General features: G+C 37.2%; 1 protein-coding gene and 1 pseudogene across 2 annotated transcripts in view; both read right to left on the bottom strand.

The window, feature by feature from the left end:
- Fnip1 (folliculin interacting protein 1) overlaps positions 1-20,946 on the bottom strand; it is an 81,721-nt gene that overhangs the window by 58,045 nt on the left and 2,730 nt on the right. The window lies entirely within an intron of this gene.
- LOC132646635 (5S ribosomal RNA) lies at positions 8,385-8,503 on the bottom strand (annotated as a pseudogene).

Genomic DNA, 20,946 nt, shown 5'->3' on the forward strand with positions numbered 1-20,946 from the left:
TAACCATCTATAATAAGATCAGGTGCTCTCTTCTAGAGTGCATCTGTACATGCAGGCAGAATACTGTATAAATAATAAGTAAAAAAAATCTTTAAAAAAATAATAAACATGTTTTTTTTCAGTCGGGTTATGTAATACATTAAAAAAAAAAAACAGTATTCTCAGCTGCTCTGGTTCACAGGCCTTTAATCCTTGACTGGGAAGCAGATGCAGAATAATCTCTGGTCAGCTAAGGCTACATGGAAAGACACTGTCTAAATAGACAGACAAAAAAAGTCTTCTCCTTTTTCAGGTGTGCCAGTTCTGTTTTTCTCCCAGATTAGCTTTTTTCCTTCCAAGTCTCTCTTTTTCTTCTCTATATCACTGTTTTGTATTAAATTCTTCAATTTCAAATGCATATTAATAAACTGTAAAGTATAATAACTGTAAGTCTCTTCTTAAAATATAACACTGGAATGTATTCGGTTTTAAGAAATCATTGTAAAGAATTGCATTTTTCCCTCTTTCTGTAATGCAGTTGTGGTCCTAATTACTGTAATTACTATGCTGGGATGATGCTTTTTTCCTATTCATGCTGTAACTGTTTGCATTAGGTAAAAACTGAAAAATACTTAAAATCATTTTAGTGTAAAAGCAAGCAAAACCCTTTTGTAGTCCTCAGTTTTAAATATAAATCCACCACTCCTTTGCATTATAAAAACTAGGGTCTTTCATTTTTCAAACAGCATAAAGACAACAGATCAGATGTGGTGTCTTTCTCCTTGCAAGTCTTAGGGGTAAGACTTTTGGAGAGCACATTAACTTGAAAACCATATATCTTAAAGTTTTTCATTTGATTCATTTTGTATCTTTCTATTATGTTTTGTTAAGATATATATACATATATATATATTTTTTTTAAATCTAAGGTGACTTTTTGTTACTACAAAAGAATACTCGGTACACACCCACAAAGGTCACTTCCTCCCCGTACAAAATTCAGTGCCACAATACTTAGTTCTGCATGAAGGAGAAAAGCAAAGTTAAACAGCTACTGAACAAGACAAGAATAAGTACACAACTGAAATTGTCAATATGATTTTAAGCACTTGCAAATTTCTTGGAGCCCTAGAATATTTAACATACATCAGAAATATTTTCAAGGAACAGTCATTGGGTTCGAGCATTCCCCTATGAGAAGCACTTTTCTTGAGGAAAGAGTCTGGCAAGTTTATAAAGCCAAATATGTGTTAACAATAAACATTTCCTCATGCTCTGTTTCAGTAACCTCTGAGGATCACAAACTATCTTCAACTAAGTTGTACTTTATAATATCACATATATTATCAAAATCACAACAGCAAGGACTTTTACACACAGAATCTAGATTTCTGTATTAAAGAACTACAATGGCTTTGACCTGTGTAAACATAATATCAGTTTCCCAGAAGCACACGCCCAAGTTAAAAAAAAAAAAAAAACCAACAGACAAAAAGTGAGAAAGATTCTGATGCACAGCATTAGTGTTTCTAGTTCCAAACTATATAAATAAGAATGGAGGCAGCAGACAGAAGGTAGAAGAACAACTGGCTCCAGAAGACAACAGAGCTGTTTCCCTGCAAACAGTTATTTGATTGTTCATGCTATGTTTTCAGAAAGCTACATAATCTTTCCCCTGAACGTTTAAGTTTACTTGTGAAGACATGTTAACATTCAGGTATTCAACTGAAGATTCAGCAGAAAGAAAACAAACTCTCAAAAGGATCACATACATATATAACAAAACGGTAAGAATACGAAACAATTCATTAAAAAATATCCAACCCAATTAGTTAATCATATCAATTTCATGCTGGACTTGTAAAATGCTTGATGATAGTATTATTGCTAGTTATTTCTGCTTTTTGTTAAGTTAAAATTTTTCTGGCAGTAATTTTACTTGGATATTATTTTTTACAATTTATTCACTTTGTATCCTGGTTGGAGGTCCCTTCCTTCCTCATCTCCTCCTGGCCCCACCCTCTCCCTATCTTTCTCCCCTATCCTCTCCCCTAGTCCACTGATAGGGGAAGTCCTCCTCCCCTGTCTGACCCTCGACTATCAGGTCCCATCAGAACTGCCTGGATCCTCTTCCTCTGTAGACTGGCTAGGTCACCCCATCAGGAGGAAGTGATCAAAGAGCAGACAACAGAGCTCAGGTCAGTCTCTGCTCTCCTTACTAGGGAACCCCATGGAGACTGAGCTTTAAATTTAGTGTGGAAAAACTGAATTCAGTAAATATTGAAATAAAAAAAAATGTCTAACTGATTTCTAGAATATTATCACCAATCCAAAAATGTAACTTCTGAGACACCTACTGCAATACTTAAGGAAACTCAAGATCTACACTAGACAAAATACTACCTAAAACCGTCTGCTGCAATGAAGCCAGAGAAGAGACCAGTAGTTACAATAGCTGGAGGCAGGCAAGAGATCTATTTAAAAGAAGAGCGGTGGCATCAGAGGTTTATTTAGGGCACTGGAATAGTCAGCATCACTGGTGATAATTAGTAACTCCATGCATCTGGCCATGCAAGACTCACACAACTCTAATAAAAGCATGTACATCCATGTTTCTAGCCACCAAAACCAGAAAGTAGAAAGTCATCCCAGTATTTACCAGTGGGTATACATGGACTTATACAGAACATAATAGAACATTAGGCTATATTGATGCATGCTATTACATAAATGAATACTAAATACAAATCAGTCAAAGGAAAGTCAAGACATAAAAGGTCACAGGAGTCCATGTCTATGTAATATACAAAATGGGTAAATCCAGAGAGACTGGAGATTGGTAGTTGCCAGATGCTTAGAGGGGAAAGAAAAAGAGAAACTCCTGAATGCACAAGTTTTACTTTGGACTAACAAAAATGTTTTGTAGCTAGCTAAGAGGGCAGTTGCCTAACACCAGGAATGTACAAATGCCACTGAACTGTTTTCCTTTACAGCACGTAACTTCATGATGCATGAATTTCACCTCAATAAGTACATACATATGTAAAGTAGGTATGCATTCATGAATCTCTTTTCATCAGTGAACAATTAATAACGGCCTCATGACAATGATGAACAGTGAAGTATTATATGCCTTAATAAATAGGAAAGGTGTGTCTACACTCAGTAGTCTTATCATTTAAGGGGTGTGCAAGATATGTCTCTGTGAAAATCAATATATGAAAATTTTAAAATGTTCCATATGATTACCAGGTTTTATTCAAATGACAAAGCTTGAAAAGAATTTCATAAACCTCTGAAATTTTACTTTTTTTTTTAACTTTGGCAGTTATGCCAAGGTATAAAACTCACCAACATCATGAAAACATAGACCTTGTTCCTGACACTGGAAAAAAACCACCAAGATGAGTAACAAATTATTTCACTACCAGAGCTGAATAATCAGTATCACAGGACATTAAAGCAGAGGCCAGCACTCATGCCTGTGTTTATCCAGCAAAAAGCATCACCTATTCATCACATAAACAGGAACGCAGGGGGGTAAAACTCTAAATAGACCTCAAACTTTAAAAGCTCAAATTTCAAATTCAAGTCTTAAAAGGATGTGGAGTAAACTGAGCTCTCCATAGGGCTGGATGGAAATCACCACAACCACTTAGTAAAAAGAGCCAGGTACTTAGTAGCATACTCAGGAGGCAGAGGCAGGAGACTTCCCCAGGTTTGAGACTAGCCTGATCTAAATACTAAATTTCAGGCCAGCCATGACTATACAGAGAGAACTAGTTTCAAACAATAATAGTAATAATAACGTAGCAGAATCTGATAAAGTCCTGGACATATACCTAACTTATGACCTATAAATTCAATCTGAGCTAAATATTTCAACAGACATGTATATGTATCTTCTCCCTAAAACATACATTAAATTTATCATCGCACTTTAGTAATTATAACCCTAAACTGAAAATAACCCAAATATTCTTCAACAATCATGTAGGTAAAGAAATTACGACATTGTCATAAAACAGAAAACTGCATTAATGTAGAGCTTAACTAGGGATGACTGTGTCCCTACAGGACATTTGTGGGAAGACACTTCTGGTTCTGACAACTGGCTATGACATTAGGGACGATAGTAATGTTACATAAAATCATGATGTAAGAAAGAACATTCAACAAAGTATCATGCTTCCAAATGCCCAAAGCACTGACATTAAAAATATTGTCTTATATCAATTAAAGCATATAAACTAGACTATACAGGCTATCTAAATTAAAACACCACGTGGAGGAAGGGGTGGAAAAGATGGGACAAGGAAGTGTACATAGATGAGTGCACTTGTATGGATCTCAAAGTCAGGCAAATTTCTTCCCAGTGCTTCAAGTTAGGGCAGTGGGGTCATGGGGGAGGCTTTAGAAAGAAAGGCAATGTTCTAATTCTTGAGTTGAGTAGTAGTTACTTAGTTCTGAATATAAACTTATTAACTGGGCACTTTCTTCTACAATACATAAGGTTTTAAACTGAAGAAAATGTTTTTCTATTGAAAATCAGCTAAGCGTCATATTACAGTGGCAAAATTTCTCTAAAAAATTTGTCACTCTGCCACTTACTAATTTTGTAGAGTTTTTTTGTTGTTTGTTTATTAGGTTAGTTTGGTTTGGTTTAGTTTTGTTTTTTTGAGACATGGTTTCTGTTTTGCCCTGGCTCTCCTCAAACTCTGAGATCAGCCTGCCTCTGCCTCCCCAGTGCTGGGTTTCTAGGAGTGGATCACCACCGCCTGGCTAATTTTGTTAGTATTAATCAAGTTTTATTTTCTGTATTTATTATTCTGTTTCTAACTATACAAGCAAGAGACTTTACTACTGGGAGACTGCAAACAATGAACAAGTATAAGATATGAAAAACCCACATCTCCCTGATGTAATCTCTCTCAACACTGTTAGGTTTAATTATAGACTTTTTCTTACAGGTGAACAAGTATTATAAAGTCAACATATATACACATTTACAAAAGCAAGATCACATTAAAAACTTTCATGAAATTTCTTTAAAACAGTACATATGGAAATTTCTATCAGGACACATCATACAATGTTCTAATGTTGTATGTGACTTATTTAATCAATTTAATTACAAAATTCTATGTACATATAACTTATTTAATCCATCTCCTAATTATTCACATAAAAACAATTTAAACTGAAAAGCAAACAATGCTTCAATGAGCAGCAACCATGCCTCTGTGATTATTTCACACAACCTCTGCTTCCAAAATAAATGGGACCATTACTTTCTCACCACCATATAAAACAATTTGTTTATAAAACTTTTACCTAAATCAATTATTTTTTTTCTAATCTGTCAGAGTGACAGCTCAATATTTACTGAGCATTATTTCAGGCATATTTCAAATTTTAAATAATATTTTCTGAATTTTCCTGCATGTATATGTGTGCGTGAGTGAATGAATGAATGGATTAGCTAGATCTAAGAAGGATAGTTTCTAAAAATAAGCAAGGTCTCAAATATCAACTTATCACAAAATATGAAAAATAAAAAGGCGTGATAAAACTATGAATTTAGAAGGGTGCATTTCATTAAAAATATCTTATTTCAATGAAAAGGATTTTTTGATTTTTTTTAAATAAAGATACATCATAGGAACTAATTAACTAAAAGGGGGACCAGCACCAACAATCTTAAGGTTAAAAAGAACCAGAGCTAGAACTAGTTCTAATTTCTGTAAAGAGAACATGATCTAATTCTATAGAACACAGGTTTTACTATTGTCTCAAAAGTAATCAAAGAGTTGTAATGCTTATCCCTTTTCTTTTTCTTTGGGGGTGGGTGGGATGCAACCTGTCATCATTGGACCTAACAGTTCTGTAGTGTCTAGCTAAAGGCATCATCTTCGTTTCCCACCTTATTTTCTATTAATTCTTTTTTTACTCCATTTATTTTATGTGCTTATATAGTGTGTGAGCAGATCGGAGGCTGTTATGCAGGTGTTAGTTCTCTCCTGTATGTGTGCTGAGGTTGAACATTAAGCGGTCAGACCTGGAAGCATGCTCCATGCTCCTTTATCCACTGAGCAACCCTATTAGATCTTTTTTTTCTTACCCATTGATCCTAAACTCCAGCTGGTGTAGCTGGTCTGAAAGAGAGCCCATGAATCAAAATCTTTCAATATTTCCCTCATGGCTTTAAAACAATTAGTAGGAGTAGAGTATAAACAGTATGTATGTAACTTAATCTGGGCAGTAATATACTATATAATTAGTCTTCTTACATCTTTTCTTAATTTGAAGATTTCACACACCAGTACACTGTATTTGCATCATTTCTACCACTCTCTCCTACCTCCAATTCCTCCTCATCCCCAAACCACTCTCACTGAATTTTAACAGATCTTCTGTACTTATTTTTGTTCTATATATATATATATATATATATATATATATATATACACACATATACACACACACACACACACACACACCACAATTGTAAGAGTTCGATTAGTTGCCCCTATTTGCAGGTGTTTAGGGCTGAGGATTAATCACTTAGGATTGGAATTTCTTCCCCGAAAACAAACAAAACAACCAACAGTGAAATTTTGTTAGATAAGTCCATGGCCCTTAGCAGGCAACATTTTCCAACTGAATGAGGTAACTGCTGGGGACTAAACTCAGGTCCTTGTGCATATGAAGCGTTTGCCTTACCACTGACCTATACCATCGGCTCCCTCAGTATGTTTATAAGATACAATGGCTCCCAGAGAGCTACGACAGTATAAAACTAAAATGAGACCAAAATAAGGTAGCAATAAGGTAAAATGAGAAGCCAAGACGGGCGTGGTGGCACAAGCCTTTAATCCCAGCACTAGGGAGGCAGAGGCAAGGGAGACAGAGGCAATCAGATCTCTGAGTTGGTGGCCAGCCTGGTCTACAGAGTGAGTCCAGACAGCCAGAGATACACAGAAAAACCTTGTCTCAATGGGCCCCCCAAGAGAGAGAGAGACAGAGACAGAGAGAGAGACAGAGAGAGAAAGAAGCCATTTATCCCCTATGGGAAAAGCATAAAAATTCAAAGCATCTCTTGGCCAATTTGTCAGAAAAGAAGAAAATACATAATACCCCAAAAGTCATTACAGCCATTTGTTGTGACTCTAGAGACAATGACTCTCCCTCCTTCTCTGAAATCGTTACACTACAACCTAGAAATCACAGTGTATGTGTTCCTGTCAACAGTCTTCACACAATCTGATGAACGAATGAAAGTTTCTTTGCTACAATATACAGGGGAGTGTATATTGGAATAAACTAGACAGAACATGACAAAAGACAGGAAGGGAGGGAGAGGGGATGAAGAAGAAACTAAACGAGCTCAACAGTTTCCTTCTGGCTTAAAGTCTACTGCAGACTGCTGTTCTCTAAAGCAACTTCAGTTACATAGGTTTTAGGGATTGGACTGTTTCCACAGGTGATGGCATCAAGAACTCACACTACCTTTCCAATCTTAAGTCTAGACATAAAACAGATAAATACTATTTACAGCCACAATGGTACCGTGACAGTATCTAAGAGTTGGGAAATACGGAAATGTATATGAAAATCCTGAAAGAAACAAGCAATTGTCTTGGAACACCTGGCCAATGGGATATGAACTTTTCTTACTTCACTAAACAAAGCGAGATCACTTCCCAAACTGCTTGTACCAATTTATACCCCCACAAGGAATACGCAAGTAATCTCACTGCTTCCCATTCTTATTAATAGCAGGTAGTAGTCCAAAATTTTGGTCTTTGCCAGCTAATGTCAATATATGTACTACTTTTTACCAAAGTAAGTTGGCTATAGTTTTTTGAAGTCATATATAATCTATCCAATGTTAAAAAAAAGTCTGCCTAAATTTGCTACATGCTTTTTTCTTTTTATAACAAACAAAAGCTAAGTTTTATCAAATAAATAATTCTTTATCAATTAACTAATTATGTATTCTTTCTCCTTTAATAAATAACATATAGTTCAATATGCCAGGCATTGCTGAAAGGATGTTAGACAAATTAAATCCTTCTAACAAACTGATGAATTATTTCATGTAACAGACTACAAAACAGAAGTACACAGATTTAATTACTTACTATAGATTCAACCAACAGACACCCAAACTCATATTTTGTGACCTATATATTCTTTTTTTGTGTGGGGGAAAATGGGGGTTCAAGAAGGGTTTCTCTATGTAGCCTTAGCTGTCCTGGATTCACTCTGTAGACTAGGCTGACCTCAAACTCACAGAGATCCACTGCCTCAACCTTCCCAAGTGCTGGGATTACAGGCGTGCGCCACTGCGGCCAGCTTTATCTATCTATCTATCTATCTATCTATCCATTTATTTATTTTTAAGCCTAAAGCACCCAGCATTCCTAGGCAGTCTCCCATCCAAGCACTAACCAGACCCGATCCTGCTTAGCTTCTGAGATCAGATGAGATCAGGCATGTTCAGGGTAGTATGGCCGTATATACGGCCTATATTCTAACTTTCTATATTGGTTCTTTTTCCTGTTACTATCACTGACTGTGTAAACTCTAAAGAGAATGGCTTATTTAAGTTAACAAGTAAGTAATGATAGGGTTCTTGTAGGCAGAGTCCCAAGGCAGTGCAGGGCAAGGAACAAGAGGGTACATATGTGTATCTCCTTTGAGCTTTTCTTTCTCTTCTAATAAGGCTTCTAATATTCAATCATGTAGCCTCTAGTCTGATGACTTTATCTAACATCCTAATCACCTTCTTAAGGTCACACCTCCAAAACCACTATTAAATTTCCATCCTTATACCAAAATAGGAACTAAACTCCAGCATGCATTTCAGAGGGGACAAGCTATGTTTCACCAATGGTATATGTGTACTTGTTATTTCTCTCTCCTCCACTCCTCTCCTCTTCTCCCTTCCCTGCCCTTCCACCTCTCCCCTTTCTCTCCTGATAACTGTTAGGCCATCGGTTCTCAACTTGTGTGTTGTGACACTTTCGGGGGGTAGAATGACCTTTTCACAGAGTTTCCACCAGAAAACACAGATATCTAGATTACAATTCATAACAGTAGCAAAATTATAGTTATGAAGTGGCAATGAAAATAATTTTATAGTTGGGGGTCACCACAACATGAGGGTTGCAGCATCAGAAAGGTTGAAAATCACTGTATTAGGCACTAACAAAATTTTCTAATTTCTGAAGGCTTCTGATAAGGCTTCTGATACCCTACTCTACAAAATGAGGCTACTAGTTTGTTTAGTTGTCTTGAGTAGTAAATCAATGAGTACAGCTCTCTACGGTCCTACGAATTCTGACTAGCATATACGTACTAAGTGAACATTACAAATAGTAACAACAGAGGCTGGAAAGATGGCTCAGCAGTTCAGAGCAAATACTGTTCTCTAAGAAACCTGAATTTGTTTCCCAGTATACACATTAAGCAGCTAACAATTACCTGTAACTGGAGCTCCAGCTTTAACACTCCTAGGCACTTGCACAGGTACCTGCACTCACGAGTACACATCCCATCCCCAATATAATTGATTATATATAATCAATATAATTGATTAACATAATGAAAATGTTAACAATATTCTCTTACCATTTATCTGTAGAAAAATTTCATTTAAAATTTGTGTTTATTTACCTAAGCTTCATCTTTTTTGGTAGGGGAGGGGAGAGAGGCTCATTTATTTCAAAGAAATCATTTTCAGTTTCTTTATTTTCTTTTAATTCTCTCCTATGGAATCATTCCTAGTTCATTAATTTGATTCTTACAGCTTTACTAATTCTATTTTATTTGGATTTACTTTTCTAATGACATTAAGTAGAACATTCAGTTCATGTATGTACATCAAATAAATGGTTTTTACTTTTTAAGAGTTTTGTTACATTTTGGTTTTTGAGACTGGGCACCACCATGCCCAGCTCTACAATAATTTGTAGTCTCGAATTTTTTGCTACTTTATCATCAACAAGTAGAAGAAATATGTCAAAATCACCTATCATAATAATAAACTTGTCATTTTTATCCATTTTTGTTTTATATGTTTCTATTTTACTTATTTTGGCCCTTTTCGTTTGTTTTGTTTTTAGATAAATTCTCTCTATGTCATGCTGGCAGTTCAGGGAACTCAGAGCAATCATCTTGCCTCTGCCTCCAAAGTGCTATGATTAAAACATGGGTCACCACACCAGGCTCTTCTGTATAATTCTAAAACATGTTATAACTGACCTATCTAAGAAAACTGTATTTACCATAATCATTTTTTTTTGTTTGTTTTAAGTTCAATTTTATATGCTGCAACTAAAGCTATACAAGCTTTTGGGGGGGCTGTTTACATATCTTTTCTTAACTCTTTGTTTCTAATCTTTCAGAATTTATGTTAATGTTACCTTGAAAGTATGTTTTTATGTACCCACATTACTATGAATGGTTAACAGCATACTATTGTAGCAGATTGAAATTACAACTCTGTTACAGCTTTCATTTGGAGATAGGGGCTCCTGCATGCTACAACGTTAGGCATTACCTTGCCCAATATAACGTAAAAAAAAAATTGTGAATCTACCAGAGTGTTCACAAATTGAGCTGGGGTGTAGTTTAATGGTACAGTGCCTACCTACTCGAGGAGTACAATTCCCAGCACTGCAAAATAAATGTAAACAAACAAGTGTAAGAAAACTGTAAAAGCCCTAGGGGAAAAAAAAGAAGCCGACACATCCAAGAGGGGTAGATGATTTGTAATAATCAAACTCAGAGTGGAACTCAATAAATTAGAAATAAAGAAAACAATTCAAAGAATCAATGAAACCAAGAGCTGGTTCTTTGAGAAAATCAACAAGATAGACAAATTCTTAGCCAAATTAACTAAAAGGCAGAGAGAAACTATCCAAATTAGCAAAATGAGAAATGAAAAAAGGGACAGACAGTGAGGAAATCCAAACAATCATTAGGTCTTATTACAAACGCCTATATGCCATGAAACTTGAAAATCTAAATGAAATAGACAATTTTATTGATAGATTCCATTTACCAAAATTAAATCAAGATCAGGTAAATAGATTAAATAATCCTATACCCTCCAAGGAAATAGAAGCAGTCATCAAAAGTCTCCCCTGCAAAAACAAACAAACAAACAAACAAAAAAAAAAAAACCACACACACACACAAAAAGCACAGATTTTACCAGACCTCTGAAAAAGAGTTAACTCCAATTCTCTTCAAACTAGTCCACAAAATAGAAACAGAAGGAACATTACCAAACTCATTCTATGAGGCCACAGTCACCTTGATACCTAAACCATACAAAGACCTAACAAAAAAAGAAAACTTTAGACCTATCTCTCTTATGAACATTGATGCAAAAACACTCTAGAAAATACTTGCAAACCAAATCCAAGAACACATAAAGGATATCATCCACCATGACCAAGTAGGCTTCATCTAAGACATGCAGGGGTGGTTCAATATACAGAAATCCATCAATGTGATCCACCACATAAACAAACTGAAGAAGAAAAACCACATCATCATCTCCTTAGATGCTGAAAAAACATTTGACAAAACCCAACACCCATTCATGTTTAAAGTCTTAAATATATCAGGGATACAAAATACATAACTAAACATAGTAAAGACAATACATAACAAGCCTATAGCCAACATCAAACTGAAAGGAGAGAAACTTAAATCAATCCCACTGAAATCAGGGACAAGGCAAGGCTGCCCACTCTCTCTGTATATCTTCAACATAGTACTTGAAGTCCTAGCTAGAGCAATAAGACAACTAAAGGAGATCAAAGAGATACAAATCAGAAAGGAAGAAGTCAAAGTATCACTATTTGCATAATATATGATAGTATACATGAATGACCTCCAAAATTCTACCAGAGAACTCCTGCAGCTAATAAACACCTTCAGCAAAGTGGCTGGATACAAAATTAACTAAAAAAAGAAAAAAAAAATCAGTAGTCCTCATGTAAACAAAAGACAAGAGGGCTAAGACATAAGGGAAACAACACCCTTCACAGTAGCCACAAATAGCATAAAGTACCTTGGTGTGAGTCTAACCAAGCAAGTGAAAGTTTTTTTGAAAAAAACTTTAAGTCTCTGAAAAAGAAATCAAAGAAGATATCAGAAGATGGAAAGATCTCCCATGCTCATGGATCAGTAGGATTAACATAGTGAAAATGGCCATTCTGCCAAAAGCAATCTACAGATTCAATGCAATTCCCATCAAAATACCAACACAATTCTTTACAGACCTTGAATGAAAATATGGAAATTTTCTTTCAATTATCATTGAATTTCATAAGGAAAAACAAAAAACCCAGAATTGCTAAAACAATCCTGTACAATAAAAGAGCTTCTGGAGGTACCTCCATCCCTGATCTCAAGCTGTACGACAGGGCAACAGTAATAAAAACTGCATGGTACTGGCATAGAAACAGACTGGTGGATCAATGGAATCAAATAGAAGACCCAGAAATAAACCCACACACCTATGGATACTTGATTTTTGACAAAGAAGCCAAAAGCATACATTGGAAAAACGACAGCATCTTCAAAAAATAGTGTTGGTCTAACTGGATGTCCTATGCAGAAAAATGGAAATAGATCCATATTTATCACCCTGAACAAAACAGAAGTCCCAGTGAATCAAAGACCTCAACATAAAACCAGGCACACTAAACATGTTAGAAGAAAAAGTGGAAAAGAGCCTTGGAACTCATTGGCACAGGAGACAACTTCCTGAACAGAACACCAATAGCACAGGCTCTAAGATCAACAATCAATAAATGGGACCTCATGAAACTGAAAAGCTTCTGTAAAGCAAAGAACACTGTCATCAGAACAAAACAGCCTACAGACTGGGAAAGGACCCTCACCAACCCCATATATATATTTCCTATGCCTATATATCCAGAATATATGAGGAACTCAAAAAGTTAAACGGCAACAAATGAAGTAATCCAATTAAATTTGGTACAGATTAAAAATGGGTACAGAGCTAAACAGAGAATCCTCAATAGAGGGATATCAAATGGCAGAGAAACACTTAGAGAAATGATCAATGTCCTTAGTCATCAGGGAAATGCAAATCAAAACTACCCTGAGATTTCACCTTACACCCATCAAAATGGCTAAGATAAAAACCTCAACTGACAACACATGCTGGAGAGGATGTAGAAAAAGGGGAACCCTCCTCCATTGCTGGTGGGAACATAAACTTGTACAAACACTTTGGAAATCAATCTGGTGCTTTCTAAGAAAATTAGGAATAGTGCTACCTCAAGATATAGCTATACCAATCCTAGGTATTTATCTAAATATGTGCAAGGATACAACAAGGACATTTGCTCAACCATGTTCATAGCATAATAGCCAGAATCTGGAAACAACCCAGATGTCCCTCAACGGAGTAATGGATACAGAAATTGTGGTACATTTACACAATGGAATACTACTTAGCAATTAAAAACAAGGAAATCATGAGATTTGCAAGCAAATGGTGGGAACTAGAAAAGATCATCCTGAGTGAGGTGACCCAGAAGCAGAAAGACACACATGGTATATGCTCACTTATAAGTGGATATTAGTCATATAATAAAGGATAAACATACTAAAATCTATAGTCCTAAAGCTAAACAACCAGGACCCTAGGGAAGTTGCTCAGCCTCACTCAGAAAGCAAATGAGATAGACATCAGAAGCAGGAGAAAACAGGGAACAGGACAGAAGCCTACCACAGACAGCCTCTGAAAGACTACTCAGCAGAGTATCAAAGCAGATTGTGAGACTCATAGCCAAACTCTGGGCAGAGTGCAGGGATAAAGCGGGGAGATAGAAAGACCTGGAAGGGACAGGAGCTCCACAGAACCAAAAAATCTGGGCACAGAGGTCTTTTCTGAGACTGTTACTCCAACCAAGGACCATGCATGGATATAACCTAGACCCCTTGCTCAGATATATCCCATGGCAGCCCAGTGTCCAAGTGGGTTCCCTAGTATGGGGAACACGAACTGTCTCTGACATGAACTCAGTGGCTGACTCTTTGATCATCTCCCCCTGGGAGGAGTGCAGCTGTACCAGGCCACAGAGGAAGACAATGCAGCCAGTCCTGATGAGACCTGATAGGTCAGGTCCTCCTCCCCTGGGAGGGAGGGTGGAATTGGGAGGGGATGGGAGAGGGAACTACCACTGGGATGCAAAGTGAATAAACTGTAATAATAAAAAGGACAAGGGAGGGGGCTACAGCTGGGATACAAAGTGAGTAAAATCATAATAATCAAAAAATAAATAATAAAAAAAAAAGAGTAAAAAGAAAACTGAATGGGAAGTGATTCAATCTTCCCATACCACCACTCCTCTCTTTGGAGTTTCAGACATGGTTTCCCAGTGCCAGTACTCTACAACATTAACAAACTAAATTTAAAAAATGCAATACTGCTGTGTGCTTACTGTCAAGTATGTCTTCTTCATCTTTTTTTGGCCTCAGCCTTCACAAAGAACAAATGTTTATTTGCTTTAGAAAATTTCAAACATCACACTTAAGGTCATTAAGAATTACAGAGACTTGTAAAAACAGGCCTTTGAAAATTAAAAATATGGTAGTTGAAATTAAAATATACTTGGATAATTCACTACAAATTAATATTTATAAGATATTCTAGAAGTACAATATAAAGCCAATCTCATAGAAATTGGGAAGAAGGCTGGGCAGTGGTGGTGCCCGCCTTTAATCCCAGCACTTGGAAGGCAGAGGCAGGTGGATTGAAGCCAGCCTGGTCTACAAAGCAAGTTCCACGACAGTCAAGGCTACACAGAGAAACCCTGTCTCCAAAAGCCAAAAGAGAGAGAGAAAAGAAAAAGAAAAACAGAAAAGAAAGAAAAAGAAATTTGGGAGGCTGTGGGGAAGTGGGGAAACCAAGATACCCAAAGGCTCAATAAAAGAAGCTCCTCTCCTTGAAAATCTTACTAACAAATTCCAAAAAAAAGAAAAAAAGGTGATTAAATCATGTAAGACTATTTCCTAGTATTAAATGTCTCCAGACTGAAAAAATGGGTATCAGCAAACTAAATGGAAAAAATCCCCAAACACAAAACCCAAGTTATTATTCTGAATTATTAGAAGGAAAATTCAAGAAACTCCTGTATCTTTTTTTATTTTTCAGCTACAATATTGGAAGCCATAGGCAACAGAATAATGCTTTTGACTTTCTAAGCTAAAATAATTTCTATTTAGAATTGTGGTGTGTGTGTGTGTGTGCATGTGTGTGTGTGTTGGTCAGAAGTTGGCTCTGCGCATCTTCCTCAATGGAGTTCTATCTTATTTTTGAGATAAAAATCTTTGAACCCGAAGCGCACTGGTTCTCCTACCCCCAGGAACCTTCCTGTCACCATCTCCCTAATGAAAGTATTACAAGCAATTACCACTGAGCCCAAGTTTTTACATGGGTGTTGGGTGTACATGAACTCAGAACCTCATGATAATGTGCCAAGCACTTTACTGACTGAACCATCTCCCTAGCCCTTCACTCTTAATTCTATAAATATCAAGACTGCCAAACAAGCATAAAAACAGAATTAAAAACTAGTAACAAATCCATATTGTAGGGCTTGTGTGAACAGGTTGCAATTTGATTCACCTCATGAACTTCACAAGCTGCGCTTTCTTGATATAAATGGAAATCTTTAAAAAATTAATATACCATTTATAAAGAGAAAAGCAGGCCAACAAACCTCAAAGTCCCATCCTCCAAATACAGCATCAATTGTATAAACTGAGTTCATTATCCCTCTACAAAATGTTGACTCCAGCCCTGTTACTCCAACCAATACATTAGAGAGGTAGGAGAAACATATGATGCAGCCAACCACATTTGGAATGGCATGGAATAGAAAGCTGCTATGTCAAAGCACACTCAGTATTAGGCAGTGTGTGTACAGGGAACAGGTCCCTGGAGCTCTGGAGGTGTCCTTCCAAAGCTAGGTTAAACTGCTGCTCCAGCTCCCAACAGGTCTGCTTGACAATCATATAAGGCCAAAGGGTCTAGAATGTTCAAAAAGGGAAAAAACATATTAAAACATCTTGTGTTTTTAAACCCTAAATTACCAAAAAGAGACCACATTCTTTTACTCAGTCAGCAATACTCCATGCCAGGCATGACACCAGTAAATACACTATTATACTACTCTAGTTGTTATGAGTGGTATTGTAGAAGGTATAATAATCTATTCTGGGAAATGAGGCCATTCTTAAAATCTTTTTAAAAAATTAAAATTTTCTCAAAATTGGCAAACAATGTCAAAGAAAACTTGTTTATATTATTTATTAAATATTATCAAGCAAATAATTAAGAATAATCTTAACTAAATTAAAACTTTTTCTAATTTAAAATATTTTTCATTTAATTTTTTTATAGTTTGAGAACTTCATTCATGTAATGTATCTCAATAGTTAATTTTTTTCATTCATTATTTAGTGACTGTCTTCTTGAGCCAGACACCAGAAGTACAGCAGTAAATCAATTAGAGGCTATGCTCTTACAGAACTCAAAAGCTAGTGAGGATATTACCAATGGATGTAATTATATCACAAGAAGGTAACAACTAAGGACTAGGGCTGTGGCTCCATGTTAGAGCACTTGCCTAACATGTGTGAGGGCTTGGGATCCATCTCCATCATGAAAAGAAAAAGAAAAGGAAGAAATAAAAGTTCTATTACACTTTTTTTTTTAACTGGATCCTACTATGTAGCCCTGGCTGGCCTAGAACTCACAATGTAGACCAGCCAGGCCTCAAAATTGCAGCAATCCTCTTGTCTCTGCCTCCTGAATGATATTGATAGGTATGGATCACTATGCCCTGTTGTACTGAAGCTTTAAAGGAAAATATGAGGTCCAGGAGCTAACTCAGTTGGTAAGTGTCTATTGTGCAAGCATAAGGACCTCAGTTCAGGCCAGACCAACCAAGGTAAAAGGCTGGATGCTGTAGCATGCGCCTGTAACCTCAGTGCTGCGGGAGAGGGAAGAGCTGGGGATAAGCAAGGCCATGGCAAAAAGCTTGTTAATATGTGTTCCAGGACAACACGTCTCAAAACAAAACAAAAGCAAACCTGTATTAGTTACCCTAATAAAATACCATGCATGACAAGGCATAAACTTATGGAAGGCAGAGTTGATTTGTGCTTACAGTTCCACAGGGTTAAGAGGCCATCATAGCAGGGAAGTATGGCAATAAGGGGCAGGTACATCAGCAGAAGTAGGAAGCTGAAATATCACCCCTTTAACAACAAGCACAAAGCAGAGAATACTGAAAGTGGGCACCAGGACTTTAAATCTCAAAGCCTGCCTCCAGTGATATACTTCCAACAGCAGGTTTACCCTCTTAGAACTCCCCAGGCCTATAATCCCAATGCTCTGGGAGGCAGAGCAGGAGGAGCTCTGGGAGTTCCAGGCCAGCCTGATCTACAAAGTGAGTCCAGGACAGCCAAGGCTACATAGAGAAAAACACTGTCTCAAAAAACTCCCTAAAGAGCACCAGTGCCTAAGGACCAAGTGAAATACCTGAGAAATGGAGAACATTTCTCAGTCAAACCACTAAAACTCCCCAAATCAAACAACAAAAAGAGAAACATGGGAGGGGGAAAAGGGAGAAGTACAGCAAGGAAGGAATCTGGGAAATGAGGGTTTGGGGAGTTCTAACATTTGATTTATCTATTATCAATTTATTGCTCAAAACAACTTTAAGGAAGTATTTGCAACAGATGCCTAGACTCTTCCCAGTGTCCCCAGCCCAATCTCAGCTACATTTAGTGTGAAACCTGATCATATTACTAACTTCAGGTATACAATCACAATCAGAAAAACTCCACCCACCTCAGCACTGGCTCAGGTCTAAGACAACTGAGGCACAATCATGGGTGAGTTCACTAGTAATATGAATATGAATAGATTCTCTAAAACTTTTGCTGGAAATCTTGGAATACAGTGTATCTGCTCCATAAGTGATATGCAAAAGGGCTAGCAGCAGTGCATCTACGATGTTAGGATGATAAAAAGAATGAAACCTGAGGACGTGGCAATTAAATGCTAGAACTCAGTTTGGAAATCAAGCTGTCTGAATAAGAAACCTTTAATCACTGTATGGTAATATTTCCCAAATCTATACCAACAAATATCACTAGGGTAGAAATCTAAATTCAGATCAATTCAAAAGAAGGCTAGCAGGTCAAGATGAAAAATTTGGATTTAGTAATTTCCTCCTCTTCCTCCTCCTAACTATAAAGTGAAGGGATTAGTTTAGTTTGGAGAGAGTCAAGAGAGACATGCAGAAAGATATATAAAGAGGTAGTTACCAACAGAATTCCTGCTACAAATAGTAAATGTTTCTAAATTTGCTGGATAGTTTTATGTCAACTTGACACAAGCTAAAGTCATTTGAGAGGAAGAACTTCAATTCTTAGTGATTAATGGTACAGGGACCAGCCCATGTGGGTAATTCCATCACTACGTTAGTGGTCCTGGGTTCTCTAAGAAAGGCTGAGCACATCACAATGAGCAAGTAAGCAGCACTTCTGAGTGGCCTCTGCATCAGCTCCTGTGTCCAGGTTCCTTCCCTGCTTGAGTTCCTGTCCTGTTTTCCTTTGATAATGAATTGTGATATGGGAAAAAAGCCGAATAAACCCTTTCCTCCCCAGGTTGCTTTGGTCATGGTGTTTCATCACAGTAACTAAGACACTAATTTGGGAAAATAACAAAAACCCAGAAAACTTGAATAATTACTTCTATACACATTCAAAACAACCTTCTTCACCAAATGAGTTGGTTGTTGTGTTGTTGTTTTTTCTTTTTCTCTTTTCAAGACAGGGTTTCTCTGTGTAGTCCTGGCTGTCCTGGACTCCCTTTGTAGACCAGGCTGGCCTCAAACTCACAGAGATCTACCTGTCTCTGCCTCCAGAGTGGTGGGATTAAAGGTATGCCCCACCACACCTGGCACCAAATTAGTTTTTTAAGACAAAAATACTTAGAGCAACCCTCTTCACATGTAACACAGATACTGGGTTTACACTACATTCTTATATTACACTTTAAAGTGCCTAATGAAAAGAACACAAAGCAGAATCTTCTAGACAGCACCTTCTTTCTCCAATTCTTTAGACTGCCCAAATAAATTACCATTTCAATTTTATACTGACTCTTGGGCATGGTGGCATAGGCCTATAATCTGTCTGGATGGAGGCAAGAAGACTGTGAGTTTGAGGTCAAGCTAAGCTTGAACAACATAGTGAGACTTCATCTCAGAAGAAAAAAAATCAATTCTACAAATGTCTGAAAAAGATCCGAAGGTACCTTTGAAACTCATCTCCAGCTCAAGAAACAGATGAGGCAAGCCCACAGGACTCTGTTCAGGAGGGGCAGTCCTAAGAGTGAGTAACAGTAGATGGCAGTCCTTGGCCACCTTTTCTAATGGGTTTACCATGAAAGCTTCTTTGTCAAAAGTATCTTTATAATAAAGCCCTGCTGTGGCTAACCACTACTGGGCCTTGCACACTACTTTGCTCTAGGAACTGCCTCTTGGAAATAGGTAGTTGTCAACATTTGTGCCTTTGTATGATTTAACAATTGAAGGGGCTAGAAAGATGGCTCAGTGGTTAAGAGCTCTAACAGCTGTTCCAGAGGACTCAGGTTTGATTTCCTGGCAACAGCTAACAACTGTCTGAAACTCCAGTCCTGTGGCGTCCATGTCCTTTTCAGAGGGCACATGGTGCACATACATACATGCAGGAGAAAAACCCACATACATAAAATAAATATTTTCTAAAGAGGTTTAACAGAAGCTGACTAGCATGTGAGCACGCATGTGTACATACACAATTTCAATGACTCCAAACCCTGCTCACATAAGAAAAACGCTGGACAACACCTTAGGAAAATGCAAATTAAAACAATTCGATATTACTATATAACCCATAATAGCTATACCTAAGACTAAAAATTTATTAGGGGACAATAAGATGGCTCAGAAGTTAAAGGTACTTCTACAAGCCTAGAGACCTGAGTTCCATTCCCAGAATTCATGTAGACGCAGGAGAGAACCAAATCCACAGGCTTGTCCTCTGATCTTCACTGTGGCACATGTACGCCCCTCACACACATCACATACACACAGCAATAAATAAAAATTAAATCTTTAATTGGTTGACAGTAACATAACTAAAGATAGTTATGTTTCTTAACACAATACAAAAGCGTTCATTTTTAAAAGGATAATTTAAAGTACTGAAGAGATTGGTAGCAAAAGTAATCTTAATATATTGCTACTAGGACTATAAAACAACTATTTTTAGAGAAGTTTGGAAACTTTTAAAATAGTTATATAAAACTTTGCACATGAGCCAACAACTCTACTGTTCAGTATCTATCTATACCCATAAGAAAGAAAATTTTTTTAAAAGTTATTTATTACAATTTATTCACTTTGTATCCCAGCTGTAGTCCCCTCCCTCATCTCCTCCTAGTCCCAGCCACCCTTCCTCCTTCCCCTATGCCCCTCCCCTAGTCCACTGATAGGGGAGAACCTCCTCCCCTTCTATCTGACACTACTAGCCCATCAGGTCTCATAAAGGCTGGCTGCATCATTTTTCACTGAGGCCTGGCAAGGCTGAACCCCCACCCCCCAGGAAGGTGATCAAAAAAACAGTCACCGAATTCATGTCAGAGACAACTCCTATACCCCTTACTAGGGTATCCACTTGGAAACTGAGCAACCAATGGGCTGCCTATGAGCAGGGGGTCTAGCTCCTCTCCATGCATGGTCCTTTCTGTAGGGCCCTCTGGGCCCCAGTTTTGTTTGTTTGTTTGTTTGTTTGTTTGTTTGTTTTGGCTCTGTTGGTCTCCTTGTGGAATGCCTGTCCCCTCCAGGTGTT

This window comes from Meriones unguiculatus, chromosome 11 (assembly GCF_030254825.1).
Source record: "Meriones unguiculatus strain TT.TT164.6M chromosome 11, Bangor_MerUng_6.1, whole genome shotgun sequence".
Taxonomy (NCBI): domain Eukaryota; kingdom Metazoa; phylum Chordata; class Mammalia; order Rodentia; family Muridae; genus Meriones; species Meriones unguiculatus.